This window comes from Zonotrichia leucophrys, chromosome 5 (assembly GCF_028769735.1).
Source record: "Zonotrichia leucophrys gambelii isolate GWCS_2022_RI chromosome 5, RI_Zleu_2.0, whole genome shotgun sequence".
NCBI lineage: Eukaryota > Metazoa > Chordata > Aves > Passeriformes > Passerellidae > Zonotrichia > Zonotrichia leucophrys.
The window spans coordinates 50,308,718-50,329,154 of NC_088175.1; positions in this window are offsets into that span (position 1 = coordinate 50,308,718).

The window sequence follows — 20,437 nt, forward strand, 5'->3', positions numbered from 1 at the left end:
TTTTAAAACCTGTCTCTGATTTTCCACTCAGATTTGCAGCACTGAGGTGACACCAATGGCTCCTGGGCTGTCACCCTGACAGACAAATCAGAGGCCATGTGAGCAAGCTTGTCACACACCCTGCCTGATGATAAGGCAAGTTATCACCATTATTCTTTGACCTATTTTTTGGCTTGTAAATGACTGGGTCTGAATTCCCAGCCAGAGCCTGAAGATATTGTTTACTGATCTATTGTATAGGATTGCCTTGGAGGAGTTAGCATTTGTCTTAGGTGACTCACAGATTGCTCTGATGATGGAGGTGTGCTTTGGTTTGTCCTTAGTGCATCTCTCCTGCTCTCCATGTGCATATATGCCCATAAATATAATATATATAAACAAAAGAATTGGTTTGTTTTCATGACATACCCTTCGATTTATGTGGGGGATTGTTTTTTAAAGAACCACTGTTAGTCAAGCAAAAGCTACCGAGGCAGACAGAAAGAAACTACCAAAAGTATTTGAAATAGAGGGCAGTTTATTATTTAGGACAGTGGGATAAGGGTGCAGGAGAGTGGAAATTCAAGTGCTGAATCATGTGGATATGCTCAGTATGTAAAATTGTTTAATCTACGTGATGACTCAGTTCCTTGTTTATGAGAGGAGGACAAACCCTAACAGCCTTGTTAACAAAATAAAATCTATGAATCCATATGAATGAATATGGACTGTGGACATGAAGGTGATGGCAACTTACTCAGAACTTACCCAGTTTATCCCTCCCAGCCAGACCTTGCTGCTGGAGATAATTTTGGATCCTGCCTTAAACAATATTCTGTTGAAGATCTTGTAAAATGTTGGTCTCTGTGGTACCTGTTCAAACTGAAATTAGGTCCTCATTGGGTTGTGACATAAGACAATGAAATTAAACTAAAGATGTAACTCCAAAAGTACAGTTTTTGGGCAAAACACCAAAGTAGTTGTCCCAGAACAAAGCGGGTCTCCAACAGAGAAGTGTTTGCACCAATCAAATACATTTATGGAGGAATACAATTATTTGAAGGATCAGTTTGAAAGGTATTTTTGAAGAACCTAATTTTGCTACACAAATACTGTTCAGCTGCAGGCTATGGATCCTTAAGATCTACTTCCAGAGAGTACCAGGTGCTATTTAACATGAAATAAGGATTTTCTTTCAATCTGAAGTTCAATTGCCCATATTTTCTCTATCCCATCCTCAGTTTCCTGAGACACAAGGATGTATCTTGTACCTGTATATTAATGGCAACATTTGGTTTCTGTTACAAACCTCTCTCCCCACAAGTACGTGGTGGTGTCGTGTAGAACGCACATTCCCATAATCATTTCATATGTTTTCAGTCTTAAAAATAAAGTTTATATAATGAAAATACAATATAATTATACACATGGGAGTTCTGGTTTGGAAGAGGTTCAGCAGAATTCTTTGATAAAACAAGCCCCCGACCACAAAAGCTGCATGCAGTGATTTGACAGTCAAACATGTATAATCACTTACTCCAAATTAAAGGCAGTGTCACTAGGGTAAGAGCAGCACACTGAAATCCCTTCTGTCACTTTTGGCCAGCTAGTGGCAAATCCTGTAAACCTAACCAAAATGCATCCTTGAATAAACTTTGAGGAACTTTTTAAAAAAGGTGCTTGGGGTGGTGGGTTATATAGGGAAAAGGGAGTGCAAAATATCTTTTTATACAGGGTTCTTTTATGATACTAATTGACCTCTCATCAGCATGGTCCTTTTTTATTTTTTTTCTTTTTTTGCTTTGCACCAATTTCTAGTATCCAGAAAAGGACAATATTTTTTTCAGAGAAAAAGAAAATCATCTCATTAGGCAGAACAGAGATGTCAAAATCTGTTGTGAAGTTCAACACCCTGTGGTTTAGGTGAGATTTGCAATTTGGTGTTCCTGCCAGCATCTCTCTGCAAAACACACAAACCCATTTTCACTCCACCACAACTGCCCCTTTGGGCAGAAAGTTCATGGGCAAGATGCTCCATGGGTGCAGGATTTTGCAGCTGCACTGAGAGCAGCAGGATGATGCTGATTTACCCCAGATACAGATCTGGTTCTCAGCATGTCTCAGTCTGAATTCACAGAGCGTGCAGTAATGCGAAACGAGGAAGTGACTTTTGTGAAAAGCATTTTTGGAAAGGAAAACCAAAAATGATGGATGTACCACTGGGGCAGAGGGAGTGGAGCCTGCCTCAAAGAAGACCTTGTAGAGCTGCCAACCTTGCCACAAAATGGGCTGGTGCCCTCAGAGAGGAGGGGGAGGTTTCTCCGGGACAAATGCAGCCACACCAAGCACCCTAATAACCACTTTGTGCATATTTTTATGTACCGTCACATCAAAACCAGACAGAACTTCCAAAACATTTGAATTTGACCCATCACTGATTAATGGAAGGAGGAGAAGGAGAATGGGTGGGAAGAATAGTCATTGTGAACTGCCATAACACTGGGCAGCAAGCCATGCTATTCAATAAATGAGACAATACATTAAAAAACAAACTGTTTTCAGGGGCCTTCTATATATATCAAGAGCTTGACTCACAGACACTGAATTTAATGGGAATCTTTCCTGTGACTTTAACCAGCTACTGGCCCTGCTGTTACCAAAGAGGAATTAATATAAGTTTGCACTTACTCAGTGTCACATTTAGAAGATTATAAGGTTGAATAAAACACCAGTAGTTTATTGCTTATTGAATCTTATTAGTCAGAGAGCACACTCATTTTGCCCACCTGTCTGTAGTGTATTTTACCATTGGAGGTATTCATAAGCCAATAGCAGAGAAAAGATTTTTAAAAAGACAAAAAATGCATGTGATGACAAGAAAAATAGTTAATAATTTGTGTTCCACCTGACATTTAAAGCTCTGCAAACATAATTAGCTGGGGGGTTGAGTTGGGGAAATCTGATTTTCAAATATTGGACACCTTTTTATAGCTTCTTTCTGTTTCTTTCCCTCTGGAAGCAATTAGCTCAATCATATTACAAACCTTGTGTCTTCAGCTCTGCAAGTGACCATATTGCCATTCCAGTTCAATGTGCAGCAGTCCTTTGTGAGGAACAGGATTGTTCAATTCCACAGGAGTTTAGGATGGGGAGGGTAAATCATCCTCTTCCGGACCCAACTGAGCAAATGGAAAAGGTGACCCTCCTCCTTTTGCCACGGCTTTGTTGGAGGTCCTGCCTCCACCAATCTATGAATTGAAACTTTGAAATTACTTAGCTGTGCTGAGTTAAATGAAACTTTGCAAATTACTTAGCTCTGCAAAGTTAAATTCTCAGTCTAATTAGGGGAATTAATTTCTCCTGGGAGCTGTAACAAATTTTCCTCAAGTCAGCTCATCAGGAAAGACCAAGCTGTGAGGGTACCTGTGACAACTGGCTGTTTCCACAGGCAAAGAGGGGCAGTCACCCGGAAAATGGAAAACAATTCCTCATGCCCACTTAAAGGTATTTCCTCCAGGATGTTCTTGGACAAAGTTTCTGTAAATACACAAGGCAGTCATTAGATCCTCAGACCTGTTCAGCAAAGCTCTCTTGATCAAGCTTAAAGTGTGCAATAAAACTCAACAGTTTTCCAGATAATCTTAACTATTTCCAGATAATCTTAACCACCTCGGCACTTCCATTTTGCCAAGGACTTCCCTGGAATGGCTGGAGTATATCCCACAGTATTTCTCTCTGATTTTGGGAATTTGAGGCTGCAGCTACACTGATTCCACCAGATCAGCAAAAATACTTGTGTTTTCCTTCACCAATCGCTTATTTTCTCTCTTACATTTGTGACCTCATTAATAGAAAATTGATATTTAGTGTCATTAATGATCAGGACTAAAGATATTTGTGGAGCAGAATTTTGTCAGTGAGCCAGTCACAGCTCAACTGAAATGATGTTTTGGTGTTTCTACAGCACAGGAAATGCTTGTATCACTTTTCCCCTTCCTCTCATATGTAAATGCAAGCATATTTAATATCCTGGACACTTCCACTTGGTAATGTTGGCAGAAAGTGACACTGCTGACCTCAAGTGATCGCTTGACACTGGGAAATCAAATGGCAGCAGCAAATAAGGGTGACACTGAAGTTACTGTAAATATTGTCATTCCTTCCATGGCAATATGTGCCAGTAAAGAAAAAAAATAATTCTCCTCATCATACTTTATGTAAATATCACAAGGATTATGTCTGTGTTTCATCCAAGAAATGCCAGCTTCAGCAGTCTCAGTGTCGAAGACCAGAACAGTTCATATCCATTGAATTCTACACTTATGTACACCTGAAATACCACAGATGTAGATCTTGCCACTTTTTACTCTTCATGGCAGAAAGGTTTTTTTATTATTTTTACTTTTCTGTCTTTCTGAAAGGATTTTTTTCTCTCTCTTTTTTTTTTTTTAATTGGAGAAGAAATGTTTAATCTGTTTAATCTCCTTGTTTAGGGCCAGCAATAGTTCCTCATCCAAAAGCCAGTGCAGAGGTCCTCACTATATCCAATTGACATTTTTTCTCTTACCCAGGTAAAGATCTCAGCATGTACTGAAGTTTAAATAAAAACTTTAGCTCAGATTGGGATACTTTGCAAAGCAAAATCCTAAATTTTAGCTCCTGCTAAAAATTTTGGGGACAAAATGTAAGGAGAAGCTCAGAAAATTGCTGGGAAAAGTAGATCCCTGGAGAAAGGCAAACAACCTGGCTCCCTGTTGACTTTGCCTGGGTCAAAGGGAAAAGGTGAGTCACTGGCTTCTGCTTACATTTTTTCTTTCATCTTATTGATATCAGGAATATAAGTCCAGCTCTCCAAGGTTTTCTGCCTGAGTTCCTCTCTTTGCTTGCCTGCCTTCCCAAGACCAGTCCATTTCCTCTCTTTTATCTTACACTGCAACTTTCAGCTCTGCTTGTTGAAGGGGCTTGAGCTGACTCTGTGCAGAGGTAATGGCTGCTTGAAGGAAGAGCTAAATGTTCATTAATAAAGGCATTTTGGCACACAATTAGGTAAAAGAGTTCCAGCCACATTGCAGGAAAGCAGGCATTTTCATTCTTCCTGTTTTTCAGTAAGTCCTTGAAGTAAATGATTTGATATTTGGAAAATAAAGAGGCTCCTACATCTCTGTTTCAAGAACTGCCTGGATGGGAATGGTCGCTGCTGGTGAACTTCCTTGGAAGTGTGGAAGTTTCACGATTGTCTCATATAATTTGGCTTCATAATTGCTGGTAATGGTCAGGGTTTCCATGCAGGAGGAAATGTTGGAGGCATCAGCAGGACTGCCAAGGGCAGGCCCTTCAAAGCCAGCACAGTTCCATGGTGATGTTCCAGCAGGATCTCCAGAGCTTTTCCTGGGAAGGATGTGGGGCTCTTGGATGTGGAACCACTGGTGGAGGTGAGACAAGCTGTTAATCTTGAAAAGTGTAGAAGTTTCATGATTGTGTCATATCATTTGGCTTCATAATTGCTGGTAATGGCCAGGGTTTCCACACAGGAGGAAATGTTGGAGGCAACCAACATTTTTGAAGGAGTTTTGGCTGAATGCCTGGTACCCAGGGCAGGCCCTTCAAACCCATCATGGTTCCATGGTGATGTTCCAGCAGGATCTCCATCCTGGGAAGGACGTGGGGCTGTTGGATGTGGAACCACTGGTGGAGGTGAGACAAGCTGCTAATCCTGAGCAGCCCCACACACACCCCCTGCACACCCAGCCAGGCTGGACCTCCAGTCCTCAGCCTCCTCCATCTGCTCTGGGGATCCCTTTTGACTTATCTCTTTTTTAAAGGCAGTGATTATGCGCAAATCAAATGAGTCTGTTTCTTTAGGCCCATTAATTATTACATTCCATTTACATTTTCTGTTTACTTTTTCCCTTCTCTATGGAAGCTATTGAAGGTCTGACGATTCAGAATGCTCTGGGAACACTATGTGGCTTTCCTTCTTGTTTGCCCATTGTAACGGAGCTCATTTTTCAGTGGAGGTTTCCCATTATTTCCAGGAAAAATGTGGTCAAACCCATGTACTCCCAAACCTTTTGATCTCCTGAATCCTCTTCATATCCCAGATAAAAAAGTCAGTGATTAAGACAGAGTTCCTAAAAGGACACATAGTCAGGTTTCCCTTTGACCAAAATGGTTTCCCAGTGAATCAAACCTTTCTCAGCTCAGGGGGGGCCCGACAATAGGCCCTGAAAAGATGGATAGAGCAATTGTCCTGCTTAGTGATCCACGAAAGGAAAGGGGTCCTTAGTGAAGGCAGACCTACAGTGAGTCTGACCTGACACTGCAGGAGTAAGACAATGAAAGGTCAAGGGGACTAACGAGAGGAAAAATGCAGACAATGGGTGCCACAGCCAGCACACAGCCCCTGCCACGCAGACTATGGGCCAGCAGCCCTAACTGCCTCACACATGTGAAGGGCAACTGAAGCGGAAAGAACTTGAAGTTTCCTTCTTAAGAATTGTGGCCCAGCACCTCCAGGATTTACCCAGGCCTCACAGAGAGGTCAAAGTGATGCAGCTAGGCCCGAGGTGAATGGAGAAGTAAAGATTATCTAATCGGGGAGGAGAAAAATATAGATGTATTTTAGACCGAACAAAAAGGGCAACTGCTTGGCAGTTGGGATCTGCAGCAAGTTCCCAAGGCATTTCGTGGGAGGAACCCCACAAAAAAAGAGAAAGCTTTTGCCTAATTATTTGAAAAAAGCCCCAACAACTCAATATTGATATATGTGGGACTTGCAACCATCATATTTTTTTTGCTGCATTCACAAAAGATTCGTAGTTTACAGTATCTGGGGCTCAGCTGAATTTCCTTCAAGCACCCAGCAATTGTTTCTTTCTGTGTGTGAAAGAATCCTGGTCCTCGTCATCTGTCTGGAGACAAAAAGGAGAAATCTCTGTGGCTTCTGCAGGCATCCCCTGTCCTCAAAGGGAGTAATAATCTCCATTATTGCTTCTTGTAGCTGGGCCTTACCCTCCTGAGCCAACCCCTTCCTCCTTAGGCCAGACCTAAGTGCTACCTTTGAATGTGTACACCGAGACAAATTTAGTTTAGTTAACAAATAACATTTTAAAGGCTTCATCAGGGGACTCAGAAAGAAAGTCTACCTCGATTATATTTGTCATAATAGCTGAATGTTTTTTCCATTGTACACCACATTTTTCATCTTTTCAGTGACCAGGTCTTTCGATAGCAGACACGAACATTGAAGTTTGTCAGTTATCATTTCTGTGGCAGGAACTGGCAGGTGGAATAGACATTGTCTTACCCATAAAAGCAAAATAAAGCAGTATTTTAATATTTGACAGGTTCAGGTAAGACAACTTTTTCTTCTACGAAACCTTGCAGAAAAATTGCAGTTTCCCAACATTGCTAAAATCAGATATAACTGTAGAGAGAAGGAATTGGGATGGTAGTGTTGGTTAGAGGATGGCACATGGAAGTTGAACAGCACACCTGGATTTTATTCCCAGGTCAGTTTCTGGCTTGTGTGATCACAGAGAAAGCCCTGGAGCTCATCTTCTCTGCCTGGAAATCAAATCCAGTTTCTTAAGGAACTTTTTGGATCTTGGGTTAGAGGTACAGCAGATTATTACTTTCACCTATGTATTCTTTACTTTCACCTATATATTCTACTCTGTTATCAAAGGAAGTGAAAATTTAAGAAGCATGTGTTGGGCTGAGGAATGGTGTGAATTTCAACTGGCATTAGGCAACTAATGAAAATTACAATTGAAGAATAAAATACTTTTCCTTATTCTGAGATGATGGCTGAATCAAACCCAAATTCTTTTAAAAGCCATCTCAATTGGAAACTATTAGGTAATTTCTTTGGAGAGTGGGGAAGGGGGTAGATGATATTCCCTCTACAATTACTGGGCCTTCTATAAATGAAATGATCTCTTTGCATTCCAGTGATGACCCCAGCCATGGATGAAAGCCGAGTTTCCCATCCGACCCCTTGTTTTAAGTTTCCACCTGTGTAACTCTGCGTTGTGGTCATTAACCCTCTAGGGCCTGTAGGTGAGCACAGCACTGAGAGAAAATGAAAGGTGGAGCTCCCCTTTAAGGAATCTGCAGTTTAAGGAGCGTTATTCCCAGAGTTAACTCCATTTGGGCCAGAAGGAATTCCTCTGGAGATCAAATTTTAAAGTGGTGACTGCTTACAAAACCTGTGGGGTTCCAAAAACCGAGGCAGGGAGGGAGATAGGTATTTCTGCTGTGCTGGACGGGATAATTTGTCAGAAGAAAGAGAAATGAGTGCACATGAACGTGTGGTAGCCAGCCTGGTCTGGCTTGGCTCTACCACATCAGAAACACCATCAGCTGCAGCCTTGCTCGGAAGGCAGCACCTAAACCAGCTGTGAAACCCAAGCAGATCCCTCTTGGATCCCTCCTGTGTGTCAGGCTCTGTCCCCAGGCACTCCCCCCTGGGTCTGGCAGAGCATTTTCCATCAGGTAGAGCTGCTCCATCCACCCTTTGCCTGGTTGCTCCGCATGACCCAAATTTTCTGGTTGCTCAGTACCCAGATTTTAACTGCCACACATACTGCAAGTGTGATTCATGCCTCCAGACACAAGGTAGGTGCATAGCTAAGACCCAGTGAATCATGGTGTGGAAGTGCCTGTTTTTTTCCAGTGACTTTAGCTCAGATGGAGGAATGAAGAGCAGCTGAAGCATGGTGGGACTGCTTCTACAGCACATGCCTGTTATCTCAATTTTTCAGGTCATGTTTAGACACCTCTCAAGATCTGGAAGGGGGTGGTGACTCTTCTAATAATTCTGCTGGCCAGGGCTTTGCAGTGTGTTTTTTTATTAAAAAAATAAGCGACGTCACACAAGTGCAATTGACCTGTAAAAACCAAATAAATCTGGGCTCCTTCTCTGTAGGTGATAAGGACTCCTGTGAAGCTCCTTTCTGATTACCACAGTTTTTTAAAATTGAGTTTAATTAGCCATTAAAATAATTTCCCCTGTTTTCCCTCCGTAGAACACTTTAAATCAAGATGATATATTTTTCCAAAAGATATGCTCCAAATCAAACAGGATTTGATTCCAGGGGGCTCAGGAGGCTGAGGCACCCACATCCATCCCTTGCAGCCCTCTCACTTCCAAGCAGGTAATGGGAGCCACTGTGGATTTTCCATGCAGGATGCTGGGGTGAAGGAACAGAATGGGATGAAGTGGGAGGCTCCATTGCCCCCAGACCAGCTGGATCACAATTCCTTTAGGGGATTGTGTCAAGGAATATTGTCAAAAGTTTGCCAGAAGCTCAGAAATCCTTAAAATTAACGTACCAGAATTCTCTTTGATTATTCAATGTTCATTTTTCTTATTTCCAAATTCTTCCAAGGCATATTGTGAGTGGAATGAAAACCCACTAAAAATTATTTTTTGAGGTGAAGAGCTACAATCTTTAATATGTTCCAAAAACTTGGTTTCATTTTTCACCAGAAAGGATTTTTTTTTTGTCATTTAAAGGGGAACTTTGCAACATGGAGCCCCAGTTATAACATTTAAACCCAGCTGAATCTGAGGATAATGAACATTTTGCTGTGTTAAGTCAAATATTTGGGCCAGATACTGCAATGAGTCTGCCTTAGACTGATTGTGAGCAGCGTGAGTGTCAGTGTGAGTGCCATATCTAGGTCAGCTACAAAATCAGGTGATTTTTTACAGGAGATGCATTCTCTCAGAATATGTTATGATTTGCAGGGCTCCCACAAGGCCGTACCCCAAGCATTTAGTGAAATAATGTGCAAATCTAACTGTGTTTCATCCAAAAAGGAGGAAGCAATGGCAGCCAAGACAACTGACTTTGCAGCTCTGTTCTGTTCTGGTGTATGAGGAAACAAAGAGTGCAAGTTTCCCTCTAACTGAGCACAGCTACAGTAATTGCTTCAATAACACAATGTTCTCCACCAGCTTTTGGTCAATACCTGGCATTAATAACCCTGTCAGGATTACCCTGATTAATGAAGAGTAATTCATGCCAATCAGGCAGCCTGTGAGGTGGCCAGTGCCATGTTAACCAGTTCAGTTCTTCTCAAATATCTCCTGACACTGTGGCCCTTTGTGAAAGGACAAGACCAAGCAGGACAGTAAAAATTGCTGTATAAAGGTTAATTACTCACATGCCTGTTCTTTCTCACTGTTACCATTTGGTTCTCTTTCATCTCCCTGCTTGAATTTGCTGTTTTCTTTGCTCAGTTCTCAATTTGCCCCTTCACTTGCTGGTTTTTTTCACTGAGCACAGATCATCTCTCATTACTGATCTACCACTGCTGATACCTTATAATTTTTTAGCACCTTCCACTGACTTATTTTGATATTTTTCCTGCCTACTAACTCACAAAAATGCCTCAATAACCTCTCTGAGTAAGGACTGCTCTGTCTGCTTCTCCATGTAGGTCAGCTCCACTGAGCTGGGTTACAGTTCATGACTTGCCCAAGGTTACACAGGAAATGTGTGGCAGAACTCAGAATGGAAACCAGATTTCGCGCTCTCCTGCCTTAACAACAAGGTTATCCTTTCTCTTTGTGACGCTTTTGGGCAGTTCCTATAGATCTACACATATGTTTCAAATGAGTTAAATTTCCATGAACTTGGTGCTTCCAACAAAAGTGGGTGGGTAAACGACAAAAGGGCTAAATTGTGGGGAAATGGCAAGAGCTGCTGCTGGGAGATTTGCATACCTGGTCACAGTAGTTGTGAGCATAAATAACTAATTGATTACATGCATAATTGTGGGAACGGCCCGTGCAATTTTACTGAAGATTCAGACCCAAATTCACAGAAGGGTAACTGGAGAAAAGAAGTTAAAAGTTTAATTTGATTCACATGGCTGGTGAGCATGGGCTCGAGCCACTGAGGATGCTGCAACTGGGCTGAGGTCTGGTGTATGCAGCTCACAGACCTTGCTGAGCACATGGTCACCCTGACAAACTGCCTTAAAATGGGGTTTAATTTGCATTTTCCTGCACTGAACCAAATAGTGATTTTCCTCTCATGCCCTTTAAGAAAACAGGTAGATATGTTCCCCACTGTCATTTGTGTGATTTGTTCATTTTGTCTTTCTAAAGCAAATACTATTAGGAAGTCCGGGGATTTTTAAGGCTCTTTCCATTTGCCAGTGGCTTGAAAACTGAACTCCATGATGAAAATTGAACCCCATGATGAAAACTGAACCCCAGGATAAAAATGGAACCCCCTGATGATTAGAACTTTGTTAAATAAAAGTGCTAAGAGATGAAATGAGATGCTGAGCAGTGGCACAAAGAGGCATCCTCAACGTGAGCATCCCCCGAAGAACTCCACATTTTGCTTGCCAAAATAAAAAGGTATGATAATTTGCATTTAGAAAACTCCAGTGGTTCCTATCTGAGGGGCAGTTTCACAGACAGTTCTTGCCCCAGCTAGAGAGTAGACAGAGTAATTGTCAAATACTCTGCTGGTGTAAATCAGGAAATTGTGTTTTGCCCCAAAACCTGGTGCTTTACACCCAGGGAGGATCTGGCCTGTAGCTCCCAAGGTGGCAAGAGAACATGTTTTCATTTTCACTGTCTGGGACAGATAGAAATGTCTTTAAGCCTGAAGGTCTTCAGTGCTGAGTTTGTGGTTTTTTGCTTCATTGCCCCCGTTCCTGGCTGATTTGATAATGAGAGAAAAGTGTGCTGTTAACAGCTCCGGAGCAACGTGCTGCAAATTTAGGGAAATGAAAAAATCTTTAACAAGAATTGAAAGGAAATCATTGATTTATGGCAGGAGCTTCAGCAGAGCGTGGATTAATTAAAAAGCAATGCAAAGATGAGCACGGGTCAAGAAATGAGCAAAGAGTGAATTTTGCCAGGGGCGGGACCGTGAGCGGGACCGTGGGTGGGGTGATAACAACACCTGGCCATCTGCAGAGAGGGCAGAAAAAAATCCTCTTGGCAAAAGCTGAAATGTTACAAGTGAAATGCTGCTCTAGAGATGCTGCTCAGAGGGAAACACAGACATTCTCTTACATCATCCCCATAGGTGTGGTGGTGTCCTATTTATAGGGCTAAGGTAATCAGGCAGCACCCCACAGCCAAAAATGTATTTTGGGAGTTGTAACAGATATCTCCTGGCACAAGGTGGGAGAACACAGAGGCAGGGATCTGTCTGCAGATGGGAGCAGCAAGGAAAGGGCAGCTCCTGGCAATTCCCAGGCATCCCCAGCACTGCTGAGTGGCAGGGAATGCTCATGCACACACATAGCTCCCAGTGGGATGGATAGGGAGCAAGGAGCTTGGATCATGCATTCCCACTCCACGGTATGAAAACGTTGCCATTTTTTGAAAATGTGGGTTCATTGTCATGTTACAATGATGGTGGTTGCAGTCTGTGGACTAAACATAGACTTTCTTAATTATCCAATCCATTTAATTTGTGAAAAGGAGGGGTTTATGAAGGCAGATTTTGTGGCTGTGCTGGTGAGGCAGTAATAATTCAGAGCCACAGTTATGAAGTGTTGTTTAGTCGTGGTGGGTTTAGACTTTTGGTTATTGTGTGCATTTATTTTTCTTTATGGTTTTATAATTATTTATATTGGTAACAGGGAGTTTGTGAACACCACTCTGTTGTTGTGTTCATCTGAAAGAGCAATATTGTTTGCAGAACAATTATTTGGAAATTTTTTTTCCCCCCTCTAAGCTACCTTGTCATTTGAACATAAGCATGTAGACTGATTGTAATGGGAAAATAAGGCATTACAATGATTAACTGAAGACAAGGGATTGTATTTTGCAGAGGGGGAAGAGAGACAGTGTGTTCCAGCTGTTTACCCACATGCTCATGTGCTGTCATCCTCACTTCTCCAGAGGAAATCTGTCATCCTAAGTCCCTCTGCAAGTCCAGCAAAAAAAGTAATTTTTGCATTTTCAGCCCTTGGCACCCTGTTGACTTGTCCCCATGCCAGTTCCCAGCAGCTCCTGGTAGCTACTGGAGTGGTACAAACTTTGCAGAGAAATGCCAGCATAAACAACTAGAGGCTACAGATCAAAATCTCCTCAGAGATGTAGAAGCGCAAGTCCTTGTGAAAATCACTGGGATTCAAAGCACCATCCGTTAGCTGCCATGGAGAGATCCAACTCTGGATCCCCAAAAGGGGAACATTTTTATCTCTGGATCCCCAAAAGAGGAACATTTTTATTGAGGCATCACATTCCTGGAGGCAATGTGCCTGTGGCTTTTCTGCTTCAATGGAAGTGAATTAACTTCCAGAAAGTTCAGGCTTCCTTTTGCAGAGGTTCTCCTTGGTGTCCTCAAAAATATCTTCCTTTAGCCATTAGTCTTTTGGAATGATGAGGAATTGCAATGACTCTTCAAACAGTATCAAACTTCAGTGCTCTTCCTCCCACATGCACAGTTGTGAAGAACCAAAATTAGGGTCCTCAGAACCACAGTCAGGGTCCTCAGAGACCATTTTGGAGAGTATCATAATGGTGGGAGTTGAGAAAAAAAATTGAAGGGGAACTTTTTATGATCAGTTTAATTGGCTAGCAAAAAAAAAAAAAAAATTGCTCACTGAACTCATCTTGAACATTTTCTCCTTGAGTGGAGGATTCCAGCAGTGGAAAAAAAAAAAAAAGCCACTTTTGGAAGCAGTGGAGGGAAGTTTACACAGATGGTATGAGAGAACTGGCATTGTGAAAAAGCTGTCCTGAATAGAAGGGACAAGATGCTGGGTTTAATTTAGAAATGCTATTGGCATTTTTGTTACTGGAATGAAGGGAGCCACGAGTCTGCAAATGAAACAACCCAAACCCTTCACCACAACCATGGAGGGCAGCAAAAGTGCAGCAGCTTGGCATTTGCAGGCTTTGATGTTTTTTCCTTTGTCTTGCCAGCTTCTGGAGCGCTCTCTCACCTATTTAGCTCCGTAAAGATAGCTTGTAAAGTACAAAATGTCAGCCTGGGCTGGTGCTGCAAAGATTTTTCCAAAATTCCAGCCATTCCTTTGGTTTAGCGACTGTAAAGCTCTGGCAACTGTTATCATTTGTGGTGGTCACAAGGAAGTGACACTGTCCAATAAAATCCCCACCACAAGTCAAGCTACTTAGCAAGGACATAATTTAGACCTTGGTTTGACAGCTTTTTTTTTTTTCTACTCCATGTGAATTGACCAAGTTCACTTGTTTGTTAGAGACGTTTGGAGCTGTTTGGGGTTTTTTAACAGCACAAGAGAAAGTGGTCCCCAATATGCCATCCTTCTCCTTGCTTATGAAAATGCACTCTCATAAAAGCACTGGAAGAACGGAGAAATATGGTTAGTAACTCCTTGCTAAAAGTGGAGTAAGATTTTGTTTTATGTTAACAATAATCATTGTGGTTTAGTGGCATTTGAAACAGCTGGAACCTTCTGTTTCAGCTGGTGTTTTGATATGTCATTTTTGCTTGGACTTTGGTCCTGATTTTCTGGTCTATGTGAAACAGGTAAATCATTTATGTATCTCAGAGGAGTGCTTTTAATTTAGGAACTTAGTGAATTACCAAGGGTGGTTATTTTAATCTCTGCCACTCAGTCATTAAGGGCTAGGTCAGAAAGCAGATTTAGGAATATAAATTGGTACAGAAGTCAAATTCAGGTACTATGCCTGTAAACTAAAACTAAAGCCCAAAAACCCTGTTTGAAGCCTCTGCATTTTAAAGTCCTGCACATGCCCAAGGGCACCTAAAGCTTGATAAAATTCAGTGTATGCCCAAGTTCTCCCTTGGTGGAGGAATCCAGCTGGGAGGGGAATCCTCCATGCCACTGTGCTCTGAATTTACTGCCCAGAGCTGAGTGAATGCCTGCATGTGCCAGACTGAAAAAAAACGTGTAGAGGAAAAATCTTTAGCTGCAGTAAATTGGAGCTGCTGTAGAATAACCAGAGAAAAGTGTTGGGAGGGCTGCAGGAGCTGCAGTGGCCAATTAGTTTAACTCTGCTGGGTGGGTTACAGGCCCCAGCAGCAGATTAGATGTCAAGTTTATTGTGCACTGGGATAAGTTCCCAAACTTTTCATGCTACTCCTTATCTCCTGAAAGCACCTGCCCCCTGGGCAGGGCTTCCAGGATAATCTGAGTGTGCAAGGAAAACAGCAGAAGCTGTGGTGAGAACGAGCAACTGCCCAAAGTAACCCTGTCTTGGATTCCAGCTTGCAGAGCCCAGAAAACGGCAGATTGCATAATGGAGGGTAAAAGTTTGGACGTTAATATCTCTGGAGGTTGTTTTGTGGGGCAGAATTTCCTCTGAATCTCCAGAGGATTTGAGAAACTCTGAAAAGAGAGTTTGGAGGAAAAGCAAGTATGACCTTACCTGGTGCTGTGCAGTAAAATATTGGTCACAGTCTGTGATTTTGTAGTTAAACTATCTGGGAAAATGCAGTAGTAGGAGATGCTATGCATGTTATATCATCATAAATGGAGAGTTTAATATTCATCATATTTTGTTTTCATTTTGTTCTGTGTCTTTGTAGTATGCTCTTCCCCACACCTTCTGTATAAGGACTGTCAGAGGAAAAAAGAGAGACAAATCTCATCTTTGATGCTTGCAAAGGATGTGGGAAATCCAATAATCCAAATCAATAATAATTTAAATTAAAAATCAGAAATAAAAATTATAACAATATATAAACTAATATGTTTTGATTAAAAGCATAGTCTTAGTCTACAGAAGTCCAAAAAATTATCTTCGCTAGCTTAAATAGTAAATAAAAATAAATAAATAATAATTTAAATTAAAAATCAGCAATAAAAATTATAACAATAACAACAACAGTACAAATGTTTGGGACATTCAAAAGCAATAAGGTCTTAATCCTACAAGGAGGCAGGCTGGGATTCAAGCATGTGTAGTGGTTTCCACCAAGAAATACGTGTTGAAACACACAAAAAGCTCTAGGACTAGAAAGAAACACATCTTTTCTTGCTTTATGTGTTCTCTGTTTATTACAAAGGATTTACATGAAACACTAAAGAGCTAAGCCCTGACCAGGCAGAGGCAAGGCTGGCAGGAGAGGGAAGCAACCAAAAGGAAGTGCAGATAATGTCTCTCACCACTGAGACCTGGTCTGTGCAGATAGTTAATAGATAACGTCTCTGGAGATAAGTTCTCCCAAACCAACAGAATTCCTTCTCTTCGTGCCCTGCAAATGGTTTCCTTTGTTCTGGTGCTTTCAGCAGCTCTCACAACACCAGGTCTCTGCAGGGGAAGGGGATCCCTCCGTGATGCATTTCAGGGCTGACTGGGGACTCTGCTCCTCCATCACTCCCTGCATGTGGGCTTGCTTCCTGGAGGTGTCTTTCAGATGCAAAGAGGGGAACTGCTGCCCCAGACTTTGTCACCTTGAGATTCAGCTGCAGGGAAGCAATCCAAGGCAGGGCAGAGCCTGGGGAATGCAGTGCAGATGGAGGAATGGCTACACAACTGGGCTTTCATGTTGGGAGCCTCAGGTCCAGGGGTAATTTATGCCTATGCAGTCCCAAAGGCAGATAATGAACATGTGTTGCATTTGCTGTGTGAATGCCGAGCTGTTAAAGAACAGCAGGCTGTAACAAAACTCCAGGAAAAGCCATATCCTGCTGTCATTTCATAATGGACATGAGGTTTGACCATGGCACAATGTGGGATGTGTGGCAACTTTTGCACAGGACTAGCTTGGAGGGACTTGTTGGATAATGCACGGAACATCTTCAGAAAGTGAAGCTAATGAAAAAATGCTCTAACCAAAGCCCCGTGAGATCCAGATTTTTCCTTCTCAAGGAATGTCCTATGGCTGAGTTTTACTTCCACTCCTAATGAAAGCAATAAAACAATCCAGAAAGCTATTACAAAGCATGGTTATGAATACAGTATCGGTCAATTGTTGGTCAATAAAGTGATTTGTTTGAATAAAAGCTAAATATTTAATTTAGATGACAACTTGAAATAGTATGGAAAATAGGGGGAAATGTTTTGCAATGTAAAATTGAAAATGTCATTTTTGAAAACGCAGTAACATTCAATTTTCAGCAAGCCAATTCTTTTGCTTTTCTCTTCAAAAGGAACATTAGTCAAGCTCATCACTGTTGGGCAGATGTTTTGTTTTCTTGAATTGGCAGTTTCTGAGAGTTTCAGTGTAACTGGTTTGTATGTTAAATACCAAAAGATATCTTCAAAAGGTGATGTAATCCCAAGGAGTTCAAAGTGTTGCTGAGAACCTACATAATCTAAAAAATACCAGAAAGAGTCCTACAGGTAAAGATTTGGATTTTTTTCCCTTGGTCAGAAATATTTGTATGGATGAAATTATAATAAAGATCAGAAAAAGGATTAAACAATTGCCCTTATTTTTCCCTGGGTCTAGAACTTCTGTTTATCAGATGGTATTTTTTTACCCAAGTGGAACAAGCCAGAATACTGCATCACTTTTATTTTCACAGGCTAAGTCTAAGAAAAAGCCCTAAAATATTTCCTGGTCAACTGAAACAGTATCCTAGAGGAGCAGGCGCTTGTTGGTGAGGTAAATAGTGTTTTCTGGTCAAGTCCAACTGCAGCTGTTGGGGCTTTTAGCCATTGATTTGCATGGAGCCTGGTGTAGCAGGGAGAGAAATCAAGCCCGATGACACCTGTGGGAAGCTGCTCTTCTTGGGGCTGCAATTAAGCTCCACAGTAGCTTTTGGGAATCAATGGGAATTAAATGCAGATAACAGGCATTAATGGAGCATTTATTGGAAATAATTTAAATGGTGTTTAGTGGTGGCTTAGTTAATGGAAATTAACGACTAACTAGGGTTTGGGTACAGGCAGAACTGCTGGAATGCGGCAAAAGTCAATACAGGCAGCTCCAAATGGCAGGGGTAAGGAAGTGCTTATTGATATTAGTGATCTTCAATATTTTCCATTGGAACTATAATCTGATTCAGGCCACGTTGCTGTGGACTTCACCCAGAGCACAGGGAAAACAAATTGTTAATGATATTGTAAATGCAAAGTGTCACTAATCTAGTAAGTTGCTACACTGGGTATTGAAATAATTAATGCAGTAGATCATTCTTAATTATAGTCTTGTATTTACAGACAAACCGAAACTGAGGCTGGTATTGATTAAAAGAGGTGCCATATTGCAGACTTTTCTAACCCTGTAACTATATTGTTCTTGAATTTCATACAGTGTAGCTTAGCTTTTTACATCTGATTTGAATTACTTGAATGTCTTAAAGATCTGTGTTCCAACCAGATGTGAGAAATGGCTTTGGTTTGGAAAGTTTCAAGGAAGGACCACTGAATAATGAGGGAAAAACCAACTCTCTATTATTTTCCCCTTACACCTCAGTGGAAAATATTAAAAAAAAAATAGTATCCCAATTTATTAATACTACTTGGGATCCTGTCAGGAAAATGTTCCTTACCTGCAAAGTTTCTTTATCTTCCTTTCCAGCCCAAGACTATATACTGGACTTGATAAACTTCTGTAACTGAGAGAATTAAATAATTCTACACACAGTAATACTATTTACTGTTCTTTATGCATGTTCTGTCACACAGCCAACACTTTAACTAGGCAGAATTTCTCTAGTTAAGTACTGCTGGTTTAACTACAATTGGCTGTACTGAGAGAATATATACAGCCCAGTTAACTGTAGTAAAGCCACAGATTTTTTTCCTCTTTTTCTTGTCATTAAACTTCTAGATATTTTTTAAACTTAGTTATTTTTATAAAAAGAATTACCAAAGTATTCAATTTAATATGAAGACATTACCTTTTAACAGAAAGGTTTATATGTAATTTCCTGTAAGGAATCGGATCATGTGCTACTTCTGCACCAAAACCACATCTGCAACAAAACATTTTGTTTTGTTGTCTCTATTTGAGAGAAGTACTTTATCTCTCAGACTCTATTTTCTTTTGCAAAGTTATGTGATAAAGATTGGAGACATTCTGATTTCCAAAATTTTCTGTGCCACGTATGGAGAACCCTCCATTCCTGTGAAATTCCCATTGGTGACCTGGGAATGACTGCTAGAAACTGACCACAAAAAGAGTGTGACTAAAGCAAAGTGAAATGATCTACAAAGGGTAAATAAAGATTGGAGATTTCTTTGGAAATATTTCCAGAGCTCTGTTGAACATGTCACTGAAAAACTGGAAGAATGGCCTGGTTTGTTATGCCATATAACAATGTTTCATAATGGTATGAATTTCCAGCTTTTAGTGGTAAAAACTGTAATAAGCAAGTTACTATTACCTCACAAAGATACCATCTGTACTTCCTTGAGAGAAGTCCAAGGAGTACAGAGACCATGTTTCAAATACTAAAAAATGGCTGGAGAATATAATTGGCATTATTCCTTTTCATTATACCTGGTGATTTGTTCCAGGATTTGCAGTCTTGACCTTGATGTGCCATAAACAGAGCCTTCATTTAAAAGGGATTAAGGCTGGTTATGTGTGATAGCCACCTCAACACAAATGCTGTCTTTTAGAGGATGCCAAGTTATGGAACACCTCCTGCCCATTCCATTGCCAATGGCTACAGCACTGCTTTGGAGAACACCTCCTTCCCACCCAGGGAAAAGAGAACATCCTATGAATGAGTCTTCCCAGGGTACAAACCCCTGTCTTAGGAAGGCCATCCACAGCAGCATTATTTGGCATTGACAGATGTGGCAGTGCTTTCTGCATTACTGAAGTCCCAGGGGCAAAGCCTCAGTCAATTCCACAGTCTCATGAAGGCAGAGCTTTGGCTTGGGATTTGAGCAAGGTACAGCCCAACTTCACACCCAGAGAGGCCTCCCTGGCACCCAAACTGGTGCTCAGCTCAGAACTAAAGAGCTAGAACTGTCTCTACATCTGTTGAGTCCCCCAAAGTCTGAAGTACAAACCATAAGGGCAACCAAATGCTAAGAACTAAGTCTTTTTCCTACACGCAGCTCTCAGCTGAACCTGATCCCGATTGTTGCTCCTCTCCAGTAGGAAATCTGGGGAAAATGGCCATTTCTCTGCAAATTCCTTCCCACATAGAACACACACACACAGACAGGGGGTTGTGAAATTGCACCTTCACCCAGGGTTTTGTTGCAGGCTGGGTTAAGCCCTGTTGAAAATGGTAGGTTTAACCACCGCCCTTCTCTTCAGCGGTGCTGGAGGAGACAGTTCAGCACATGTTCGTGCCCAAAACAAAGGTGTATGTAAGGTTGCCCAGGAATTCCAAAGATCTGGGTGGGGAACCTTGCAGAGTTTGTTTTGGGCAAGGATGCATGTGGAAAAAAGGCAGAGCAGGCTGAGCAGCAGAGATGGAGCTCAGTGCAAGGTGGGCAGCCTGCAGGAGCTGTGCTGGGAGAGAGGGATGTCAGTCCCCGAGCTTTCCTGGGCAGCAGGACCAAGGAAACCTTCTCCTCTTCCATGAGAGAGGAAAAGTGATTTAGCAGTGG